This window comes from Canis lupus, chromosome 10 (genome assembly GCF_048164855.1).
Source record: "Canis lupus baileyi chromosome 10, mCanLup2.hap1, whole genome shotgun sequence".
In the NCBI taxonomy this organism is placed as follows: domain Eukaryota; kingdom Metazoa; phylum Chordata; class Mammalia; order Carnivora; family Canidae; genus Canis; species Canis lupus.
Window position 1 is genome coordinate 27,481,820 of NC_132847.1, and position 11,309 is coordinate 27,493,128.

Genomic DNA, 11,309 nt, shown 5'->3' on the forward strand with positions numbered 1-11,309 from the left:
TTATTTATTTATTTATTTATTTATTTATTTATTTATTTTTTTTTTTAGTCTTCTATTTAAAATATTTTATTTATTATATGTAGAGAGACCACAAGCAGGGGGAACAGCAGGTGGAGGGAGAGGGAGAAGCAGGCTCCCCACCGAGCAGGGAGCCCCACATGGGGCTCAACCCCAGGACCCTGGGATCATCATCTGAGCTGAAGGCAGATGCTTAACCAACTGAGCCACTAGGCACCCCCACAATACTAGGCTTAAAGATACGTTTATCCCTAGTTCCTCCCTAATCCTGAAAGGGCAATAGCATCTCCATTTTGCAGAGGTTCTCTACTACTTAGTAGCTTGCTCATGGTCAGGCTATTTGCAGAGTCAAGCACGGAGTTGAAGGAGTGTATCAGCTCTGCCTAAAAAGAAATGAGGAAAGCTTGTAGAGAGAGGTGATCTTTGATCAGGATCTTGAAGAGTGAGTAGGAGTTTTCCAGGAGTTAAGGTGGAGGAGGAGTGAAATGCTGTAGCAGTGCTGTGGGTCTGTTGCAGAATGATCTGCGGGTCCCCAGGCTGGAGCCCTTGTGTCCCACCTCAGGGAGTGCTACACGGGACCATGGTTCCCTGAACCCACCTGACAGCCGTCGCCCTGTGTCCCTCAAGACCATATCAGAACCTACATGAAGGGTGATTTTTTTTGTTTTAGAAAGATTTGTTTATTAGAGAAAGAGAGCAAGCATGAGCAGGGGCAGGGGGTGGGGCAGAGGGAGAAGCAGGCTGCCCACTGAGCAGGGAGCCCAACACCGGGCTCATCCCAGGACCCCGGGATCACGACTCCACCCAAAGGCAGATGCTTAACTGACTGAGCTACCCAGATGCCCAGGGTGATATTTTCTTAAAGATTTTTTTTTTTAAGTAATTTCTACCCTCAATGGGGTACTCAAATTCACAAATCCAAGGTCAAGAGGCCCATGTTTCCCTGAGCCAGCCAGGGGCCCCTGAGGGTGATTATCTTAAAGAGCATGCGGTCAGCAGACCTGTGATGTCAGAGAATTTCAGCACAGGCCCAGGGATGAAATAACTGTGTGGGACAGAGCCCCTCTCCCCATGTCCATCAACCTCACCAGGGGTGTAACAGGTGGGAGGTGTTGGTTGAGATCCCCAGGGAGTCAGGGAGATGGTCTCAGTGACCTCGAGAAAGCCCCACCAGATTTGGGGCAGATCAATGAAACGTCCTCGTCCCTTCCAGTCACTTCCCCTCCAGTCCCTGTCCACCTGTTCACTCCTCTCGCACCCACAGAGGCTGGAGAGGAGCCAGCCTGGTGCAGTAGCTGGTGTGCCGTCTGAGCCAGGGTGCGGCGTGAGGCTGCAGCTGGCTGGTCACCCCTGGGGCAATGTGGGCCTCATCCTCAGTCACGTGTGACTGCTACTAGTGGATGCTTGTCATGCCTCCTCTTGAACCCCTCCCAGCATGACTTTTAGGTCTCTATGCTCAAGTCATAGCCTGAAATAGCCACGCTTATCTATCTTGACTCCCTGTCACAAGTCCTACAGCAGGTCAAGCTGGTCTCCTTGTTATTTTCCACAAATAGCAAACTCATTCCTGTGCTGTGCCTCTGCTCGTGATGTTCTTGGTCACCTGATAAGCCAGTGGCCCTCTGCTGAGTGTCTGAGCCCCTCTCAAGCCTTTGACCACATCTTGCCTCTCCCTTTTACAAATCTCCTGTGTACCCTCAGGCCCACAGCAGCTTCTGAAACGAGCACTTCAGTGGGCTCTCCTTGATGTGAGACAGAGCAAGTGATTGCCGTGGTTGAGCTTTATGTCTTTGGTAGGCTTAAGTCCTTGAGGACTAAGTACAGGCTCCAGTTGTTTGGTACTTTTCTTATACGAGCCTTGGCATTGAGCGTGAGGCTGAGTGTGCTGTGGGTGCTTGTGTTTATTTCTCTGCCACTCCTCGTTAGGAAATTGCCTTGGTCCTAGAACCCATAATCCTCACTTACTCACGTATCCAACATTTGTCAAGTACCTCGTAAGTGTGGGCTCTTTGCTGAGCTCTGGAGGTCCATAGTGAATAGAACACAGGCAAGGAACTCACAGTCTAGTGGTGGAGATGTGTTAAGAATTAGGTAGAGCAGAATGATCTATATAGACAATAACTGTGTCTAGCTTTTCCCAGCTGTGGGCTCCCCTCTGAGGAACGAAAGGCATTCCACAGCTCCTGGGGGGAAGAGCCAGACATTGTCTCCTAAGGTTTGGACTTTCTTAGCTCCCATGAGGATTTGTATGTTTCTGCATAGAAAGGAAAAGCTGCAAACAGCAGGCTGCCCTGAAGACAACTGCACATAGCCTTCCTTAGCAGAGTTTAGGATTGGAGGCTTAATGGCTCCCAGATTGAAGACTGATGGGCCCAACACAGGTGGGTGAGTTGGAGTTCTCAAGTCTAAAAAGGGAAGGAAGGTATGACTTCCATCAGAGCAGGGCCCTGATCTCACACAAAGGTAGGTTCCCTGAGGTGGGAGGACCTAGGAGGAAGAATCTTTAGATGAATACATTCATGATAATAATAACAGCCAGCATTTTTTGCACACTTACTGTATCCCAGGCTCTGTGTTAAGCCCTTTATTCACTCAGTTCACACAAAAACTCTTTGAAGTGAGTACTATCATGATTTCCATTTTACAGATGAGCCAAGAAAAACTAAATAAATTGCCCAGGTTGCTGGTCTGAGGATTGAACCCAGGCAGTTGCTGAGCACCATATGTGACTGAGCACCGGGCCCCAGTTTGGGGAGACCTGGCAAAGGTAAATGAATAAAATCTTAAAAAATAGACAATCACCGGCAGTGAGCACTTAGTTCATGTGCTTAGGGACAGGGTGGGGTGCTTACAGACTGGCCTTAGTGGAGTGGTTTTGCTCTGCCCCATGTGTCTTTTATCCTCCCTCCAGCACAGTAGGCTAGCCAGGGAACAGACCGAAGAAGCACAAGACTACCAGCCCCCAAGGCACAAGCCTATTTTAGGTCTTTGCATATGTCAAGTCTGCTAAAAGACCCCTGTTCAAAATAAGTCATGTGGCCAAGTGTAGAGTCAAGGGATGGAGAAACACACTCTGCCCAAAGGAGTGGCATGCAGAGTTACCCAGCAAAGAATGTAGCTGTATGATCCTGTTGCCTAGGAGGGAGGGAAGGGATGGAACAATAGTCTAGTGTTCTGACAGAACTTAAGCTGGATTTACTTTTGATTTAGAGAGAGAATGAAATCTCACACTGTATCATGGAGCAGTTCATGCCTGTTGCAAAGATAAATTCTATATTCAGGGACTACAAAATTTACTGTGTGAATATTTAGTTTTTATTTGAGTGAAAATCTTAAAAATACTTCTTCATATAAACATTATTTGGGTAGCCTTGTCACCTTCCAGTTTCCAAAGCCCCAGTGACCACCAGGAGTGCCAGTGTATAACTTTTCAACGTAGGGTTTTTCAAACTGGGGACTGTATCCTTAGGAAGCCATGCATTTTCCAGGTTGGAAAACATTACTGAGGATGAGACACAATGGACAATGGATGAAAGAGGCCCAGATATAGTGTAATAGGGCAGCAGCTATGGCGCTCAGGACAGGACTTGTGGTGCCTTACAGGGGAGCAGTGGTGGCATTTAACTAGGTCTTGAAGGATGGCAGGGTGGTGTCCTAGGGATAATCTCCAGGTTCCCTCTCTGTGTGGACATCACCAGATTCCTTGTTTCTAGGCCTGCTCTGGACAGAAAGAGCTCTACCTTCCATCTCTGCAAATCTGGAATCTGTTTTTACGTGCTTTTGCCTCAAGACTTCGTCCTTCACCTTCACAAATATGCTGCTAATTACAGGTTTTGAAGAGGAGGCTGGAGAGAGTAATGGCTAAGCTCTCTGACTTTGAAGCCAGGTCAGCCGAAGTTCAAATGTGGGTTTGACAATTACTAGTCTGGGCCCAAAGGCAAGTCATTAGAACTCCGGGAAGGAGTTTCCTCCACCAAGGAAAGGAGTCCTCTTTCTCTAATGGAGTGTTTTCAGAATTTCTACTCACCAGTGAAGACTAGGTGTTCTTTATGGGAGTATTTTTGACTCCGATTAAATTTCTTTTTTTTTTTAAAGATTTTATTTATTCATGAGAGACACAGAGAGAGAGAGGCAGAGAGAAACAGGCTCCATGCAGGGAGCCCAGTGTGGGACCCAATCCCAGGTCTCCAGGATCACACCCTGGGCCAAAGGCAGATGCTCAACTGCTGAGCTACCCAGGTGTCCCCTGATTAAATTTCTCTAATGTTATAGGATTATCCATATTAGTAAGGTATGTGTATCAAGCAATATGTTTATTTCACATAAATCTTCAGTTTTATTGGTACAAAGTTATTCATAATATTCTCTTCATTTCTTTCTAATGCCTGAAGCATCCATAACAATATCCTTCTTTTTATTTATGACACTGTTTATTTTTGTTTTCTTTCAAGTTTTTCTTGGTCAGTATCATCAGAGATTTATCCACTTTCACAGAATTAATTGGCTTTTGGCTTGGCTGATCTTCTCTGTTGCATATTTGGTTTTTGTTTCTTCAATGTGATTTCCTTATCTTGCTGTTTTCCTTCTACATCCTTTGAGTTTATTTTGCTCTATTCTTACTTATTAAGATAGATCCTTAGCTCTCATTAATTTTCAATCACTTTGCTTTTCTGAGATGTGCATTTAAGGGTCTCCATTTCGTTTTGGAAGCTTTAATGAAAAAGATATATCTAAGTAGCTGATCCCAAATAGGCACTTAGTAAATGTCTCATCATCACCATCATCATCATTATCCAGTGTCACTGGTAATGAGACTCCCTAGCATAGTCCCAGATCCTTGCTCTCTAATGTGACATGTTCCCTGAGTTTTCATCAGCAGACTCTGTGAGGACTTATTCTGGGCCATAGATCTCCTCCTCTTTCAGGTTTCTGGGGAGGCTTCCTCTGTAGGTAAAGGCAGGGCTTAGATAGGCATGTGTCTTTGGCCCCATCTTTCTCAGGGAGCTCAGACTTTCTCTTCCTAGGATGGCTGGCAAGGTCCCAGCCATGGGGAAGTATGAATTCTAGCCTGCAGGCCTGGGCCAGAATGTACTTTCCAAAATGGGTACAATACTACCTCCCACCCCACATGTTTTCTAGAGCTTTTTCATTCCCCTCAACTCGGGCAGCCCCGGTGGCTCAGTGGTTTAGCGCCGCCTACAGCCTAGGGTGTGATCCTGGAGACCGAGGATCGAGTCCCATGTCTGGCTCCCTGCATGAAGCCTGCTTCTCCCTCTGCCTGTGTCTCTGCCTCTCTCTGTTTGTGTCTCTCATGAATAAATAAATAAAATCTTAAAAAAAAAAAAAGATATTTAATTCCCCTCAACTAGAGGTAGAGTATACACTAGAGGTAGAGTATACTTTCCCTACCTTTGAGTCCAGGAGGCTTGTGACTCCCTTACACATTAGAGATTACAGACCAGTCAGTTGCAGTGGAAGTGGTGCCAAGGAACTTCTGAGGCTTTGTCATAAAAGGAGATGTAGCCGCCACCTTGTTAGCTGAAAAACTCATGTTTAGAGGCCTGAGTCACCACAGAGGAAATCTGACGACCCTGCAGCCACCTTGCTGTAAGGAAGCCAGGGCACTAGGGAGGCCACATATAGGCTCTCTGGTCTCCCGTCCTAATCTTCTTTTTTTTTTAAATTTTATTTATTTATTCATGAGACACACAGAGAGAAGCAGAGACCTAGGCAGAGGGAGAAGCAGGCTCCCTACAGGGAGCCCGATGTGGGACTCCATCCAGGACCCCTTGGTCATGCCTTGGGCCAAAGTGAGACTCTCAACCACTGAGCCACCCAGGTGTCCCAGTCCTAATCTTCATGTCAACCCAGCCTAGGCACCAGACATGTAAGTGACTAAGCCTTTACGGATTCCAGCCCCCAAAGGCTGAGAGACCCACATCCTTTTAATCTTACCAGCCAAGGCTTTAGACACTGAGGAACAGAAACAGACCATTCCCCACTTTGCCCTATCCAAATTCTTGATCCAGAGAATCATAAACATGAAAAAAAAAAAAAAAAGATTGTTTTAAGCTCTAAGCTGGGGCACCTGGGTGGCTCAGTGGTTGAGCATCTGCCTTTGGCTCAGGGGTCCTGGGATCGAGTCTGCATTGGGCTCCCTGTAGGAAGCCTACATCTCTGCCTCTGCCTCTCTCTCTCTGTTTCTCTCATGAATAAATAAATAAAATCTTTAACAAAACAAAACAAAACAAAAAAAGCTTTAAACTTTTTGCTACACAGCAATAGATACCTGGAACACTGTTCATTACCTACTCCGGCACCTAACGCCTCCACTCTCCACCTCCGGCATGCTCATCATGCTCTGTATGCTCCGATTTCCCACTCAGGTGCAAGCAGAGCCCACAGAAGCAGAACACAGCCAAGGTCTTCTGCATGAGACTTGTGGGAGCATCCTGGAAATGGAGATTTTCTGATTCTAGCAATTTGTCTAAACTGAGCTATGCTAAGACTCTTGGTTCCCATCCTTTCTGGTACTAGGACCTCCTATGTCTCACCCAAAAGGCTGGGTGTCTCCCATAGAATGGTGGTTGTACTTTCAGTGTGGCTTCATAACATCGCTCACATTTACGGAGATCTTACTAAGTGCTGAGCACCACGCTGAGTCTTTTACGTACATTATCTCTTGAACCTAATAACACAGCTTGCTCTTAGGTTCCAGCTCAGGTGCTTCAGATCCTAGGCAGCAGCCTCACTGGCGCAGCAGTTTTAAACAATGGTTGTCATCATCTCTCATTTTGCTCTTCTAGCCCTGGGGCTGATAGTGTGATGTCCCACAGTCACTAATCTCTGGATAGCCTCATCTCCCTCTTTTTGCTCCTCCAGCCCTTTGAATGTATTTGTTACCAATTCCTCAAGTTAAATCCCTCGCAGTGGAAATATTTAAAGTGATTTCTGATTTTTCCTGAGTATCTAGTGACTAATTACTTGACTTTACAAAACTTCCTATAACCTGAGCTTTATTCAACTCTCCAATCTGACTTCCAGTCGTTCTCCCTCCTCTCTCTGTGCTTCAGCCACTCTTGTCTCCTTTCTGTTCCTCAAATACTTGCAATCTTTTCCTGCTTTGGGGTCATTTGCACCTATTGTTTCCAGTGCTTAGAATGCTTTTCCTCCAGCACTTTATAGAGCTTGCTTCTTCACATGCCTCCAGCCTCAGCATAAATGTCAGCTTTGCCAAACAGCTTTCTTCAACTAGAACCTACAGTGAGTTTACCCTTCACTTAAGTACTCATATCACATAACCCTTTTATTGTCTCAGCACTTATTACTAGCTGACCTTATCTTCCTGATTTATTCCTTAACTTGTTTATTGTCTGTTCCTAGACTGAAACAAGACTCTGAAAGAGCAGAGAGCTTGTCTGACTTGTTAACTACAATATCCAGTGCCTGGCACAGAGTTGATATTTAATACATATTTTTGAGTGAACGAATGATGGAATGAATGACATGCAAGCCTCTACTCAGGCCTGAGATGTGCCCTCGCACCTGCTAAGATATTTGACATTAGAGGCTACCCAAGCGAGAGATCTCTCTGCCTCCCTGGAGGTAGGACCACCAAGATTCATGCCCAGCAACAGGGCCCTGAGCTCCATTTGTGCCCTCAGGTAGGTCCCTTCTGGTCAGTGGGAAGCCTCCCTGTGGCTTTGTCCTTGTTTTCTGGCATGTTCTAGTCAGCCTGTTTCTTTCCATGCTTCCAGGAGGCTGCAGGGCATTAATGATTAAAAGTGCAAACTTGCCCAGGACCAGTGTCAATTAGACCACATGCCCACAATGCAGGTAGCTCATTAATTCCAATAAGCCAGGACCCCTTCTCAGAAACCTATTCCATCTGAGTACTACACTTGGTAACTATAAAGAAAACGAGTAAGATTGTCATAAAATTAATTTTACTGATCATCGCATTCTTATCAAATAATAAGCAGAAAGTTTCCGTTACATAATCATTTTTTAAAGATTTTATTTATTTATTCATAGAAACAGAGAGGGGGAGCAGAGGCACAGGCAGAGGGAGAAGCAGGCTCCATGCAGGGAGCCTGACATTGGACTCGATCCAGGGTCCCCAGGATCACACCCCAGGCTGCGGGCGGCGCTAAACTGCTGCGCCACCAGGGCTGCCCGTGTTACATAATCATTTAACTGAAATCACTGCTGTAATGAGAAGCTGAATCCAAAACACAATGAAATGCATACGGTAATGCAACAATAAAAACCCATTATATTTTCCTTTTATGACACTATGAACAAAATAAATTCTGGGATCTTACTCTATACAAAACAAAACAAACCTCATTTTACTGCTGCCGTGGACTAGAGCAGCCAGCAGGATGGAGCATTCTTTGTAAGGTTGGGTCTTTTACCAGGTCATCTTGTCCATCTCCCGGCCTCTGGGACAACTCTTTTTTGTTTTAAAATCTCCTAGTGTGGGTTTTGGAGATCCCTGGGTGACTCAGTGGTTTAGTGCCTGCCTTCAGCCCAGGGCATGATCCTGGAGTCTTGGGATCAAGTCCCACATCAGGCTCCCTGCATGAAGCCTGCTTCTCCCTCTGCCTGTGTGTCTCCCTTTCTCTGTGTGTGTGTCTCTCATGAATAAATAAATAAAATCTTTAGAAAAAAAAAATCTCCTAGTGTGGGAATATCCTTTGGATGGCAAGATCCACATAGAGGAAACAAGCAGAAGACACATAGAAACCTTTATAAGAACATCAGCAGTGTGATTTCTTTTTTTTTTTTTAATTTTTATTTATTTATGATAGTCCCACAGAGAGAGAGAGAGAGGCAGAGACATAGGCAGAGGGAGAAGCAGGCTCCATGCACCGGGAGCCCGACATGGGATTCGATCCCGGGTCTCCAGGATCGCGCCCTGGGCCAAAGGCAGACACCAAACCGCTGTGCCACTCAGGGATCCCAGGAGTGTGATTTCTAATAGAACTTTGAAAGAGGCATTGGGAGAAGCTGAGTGTGGACTAGGACCTGGCCTTGCCCAAGCCAAGAAGGGCGGAGGAGTCTAGCCCAAGGCCGCCCTGGGCTCCCTTACTAGGGATTGCAAGCTGTCTCCCAGGGCAAGAACCCTGGCTGGGCAGCCGGGGCAGGTAGTGATTAGCACTTGTGTCTGCTCCTGGAGGCTGGCAGACATAACCACTTCGCCATCTTTCCACTATTTGCTCCCAATTCCTCCACTGTAGGCTAAGTCCTTATTTACATTTCCCACTTTCCCTCTTCTCTGGCTTTCTCCCACCCTGTCTGCTATAATGCCCTGTCTCCTTCTATACCCACCCATCTAGATCCTCTGGTATTGTTCAAGACACAGCCCAAAAGCCGCTTCCTCCAAAAAGCCTTCTCTGATCTCTCCCGTTTGAACTTCTTAGACCTTGGATCAAGGGCTCTGATTTCTTTCTTTTGCATACTGAGCATTTATTTATGTGCTTCTACCCCTTTTATTGTTTTTAAGATTTTATTTTATTTATTCATGAGAGGCACAGAGAGAGAGAGAGAGAGGCAGAGGGAGAAGCAGGCTCCATACAGGGTGCCCGACGTGGGACTCGATCCTGGGTCTCCAGGATCTTGCTCCGGGCTGAAGGCTGCGCTAAACCTCTGGGCCACCAGGGCTGCCCTTTCTACCCCTTTTAGATGTTTATATTATCTTCCCCAATTATTCAGTTCTTTAAAAAAAAGGGGGGGGGGGGCAGCCCCTATGGCGCAGCCTTTTAGCACCGCCTGCAGCCTGGGGTGTGAACCTGGAGGCCCAGGATCGAGTTCCGCTTTGGGCTCCCTGCATGGAGCCTGCTTCTCCCTCTGCCTGTGTCTCTGCCTGTGTCTCTGCCTCTGTCCGTGTCTCTCATTAATAAATAAATAAAATATTTTTTTAAAGATTTTTATTTATTTATTCATAGAGACACAGAGAGAGAGGCAGAGACACAGGCAGAGGGAGAAGCAGCTCCATGCAGGGAGCCCGGAAAGTGGGACTAGATCCTGGGACTCCAGGACCACGCCCTGAGCTGAAGGCAGCCGCTCAACCACTGAGCCCCCTAGGGGTCCCCCCAATTACTCGGTTCCACCCCCTGTAAAGTACAATGAGTCACCACATATTGCCGTGTTACTCAATTCCTCCTTTGGAAGCCGGATACTTTATTACCTTATTATCAGTTTGGTCATGGGACTTGCTTTGGCCAATCAAATGCTTATAGAAGCAATGGGCACAGAAGCTTTATGAGCCATCACAGTGTCCTCTTGACCTTCTGCCACCGGATGGCATGTCCTATCCGAGAGAGAAGACTTTCACTGAGACAAAACTCACCTCAAGAAATAAACCATTGCTGTTATAAACCTGAAAGACTGAGAGGCGCCTAGCGGCTCAGTCGGTTAAGCCTTAGGTCATGATCCCAGGATCCTGGGATGAAGTCCCGTGTCCCTGATGAGCAGGATCCACCGAGCAGGGAGCCCACCTCTCCCTCTCCTGCTCCCCTCGCTTGTGCTCTCTCTGTCAAATAAATAAATAAAATCTGGGCAGCCCCGGTGGCGCAGCGGTTTAGCGCCGCCTGCAGCCCAGGGTGTGATCCTAGAGACCCTGGATCGAGTCCCACGTCAGGCTCTCTGCATGGAGCCTGCTTCTCCCTCTGCCTGTGTCTCTGCATCTCTATGAATAGATAAATAAATAAATAAATAAATAAATAAATAAATAAATAAATAAAATCTTAAAATTAAAAAAAAAAAACCTCAAAGATTCTGGGGCTGTTTGTTACCCAGCACAACCTGTCAAGAGATGACTGATATAGCCTAACTGCAGGCTCCATGGGGCAGGTCACATCATAGTCATGATGTGGCTCCTTCACAAACCTAGCACAAAGCCGGGGTCACTTGGAGGCTTAAGTAACTGTTCACTGAGTGAATAAACAAATCCATCATTTATTAAGCACTGCAGTAACAACCCCTCATCTTGTGTAGAGCTGCGCAGTTCACAGCGCAGCTTTACAGACACTGCCTCACCAGGGCCCAGGGCAACCTTGTGACAGCAGTATGGGGACAGTGGACAGCTGTTGCTTTTTTCTCTGTCCAACACCCCAGTTTTTGCCTAACATCCCCTCCTCCACATGGCTCTGCTGGGGCTGTGGGTGACAACAGCAGCCACTCCAGCCCCAGGCAGGGGCAGGCATGGGACCCAGATCTGCCCAACCACAGGACCTCATCCTCCGAGTACAGTGCCTGGGCCAGACACAGGCACATGCCCGGAATAG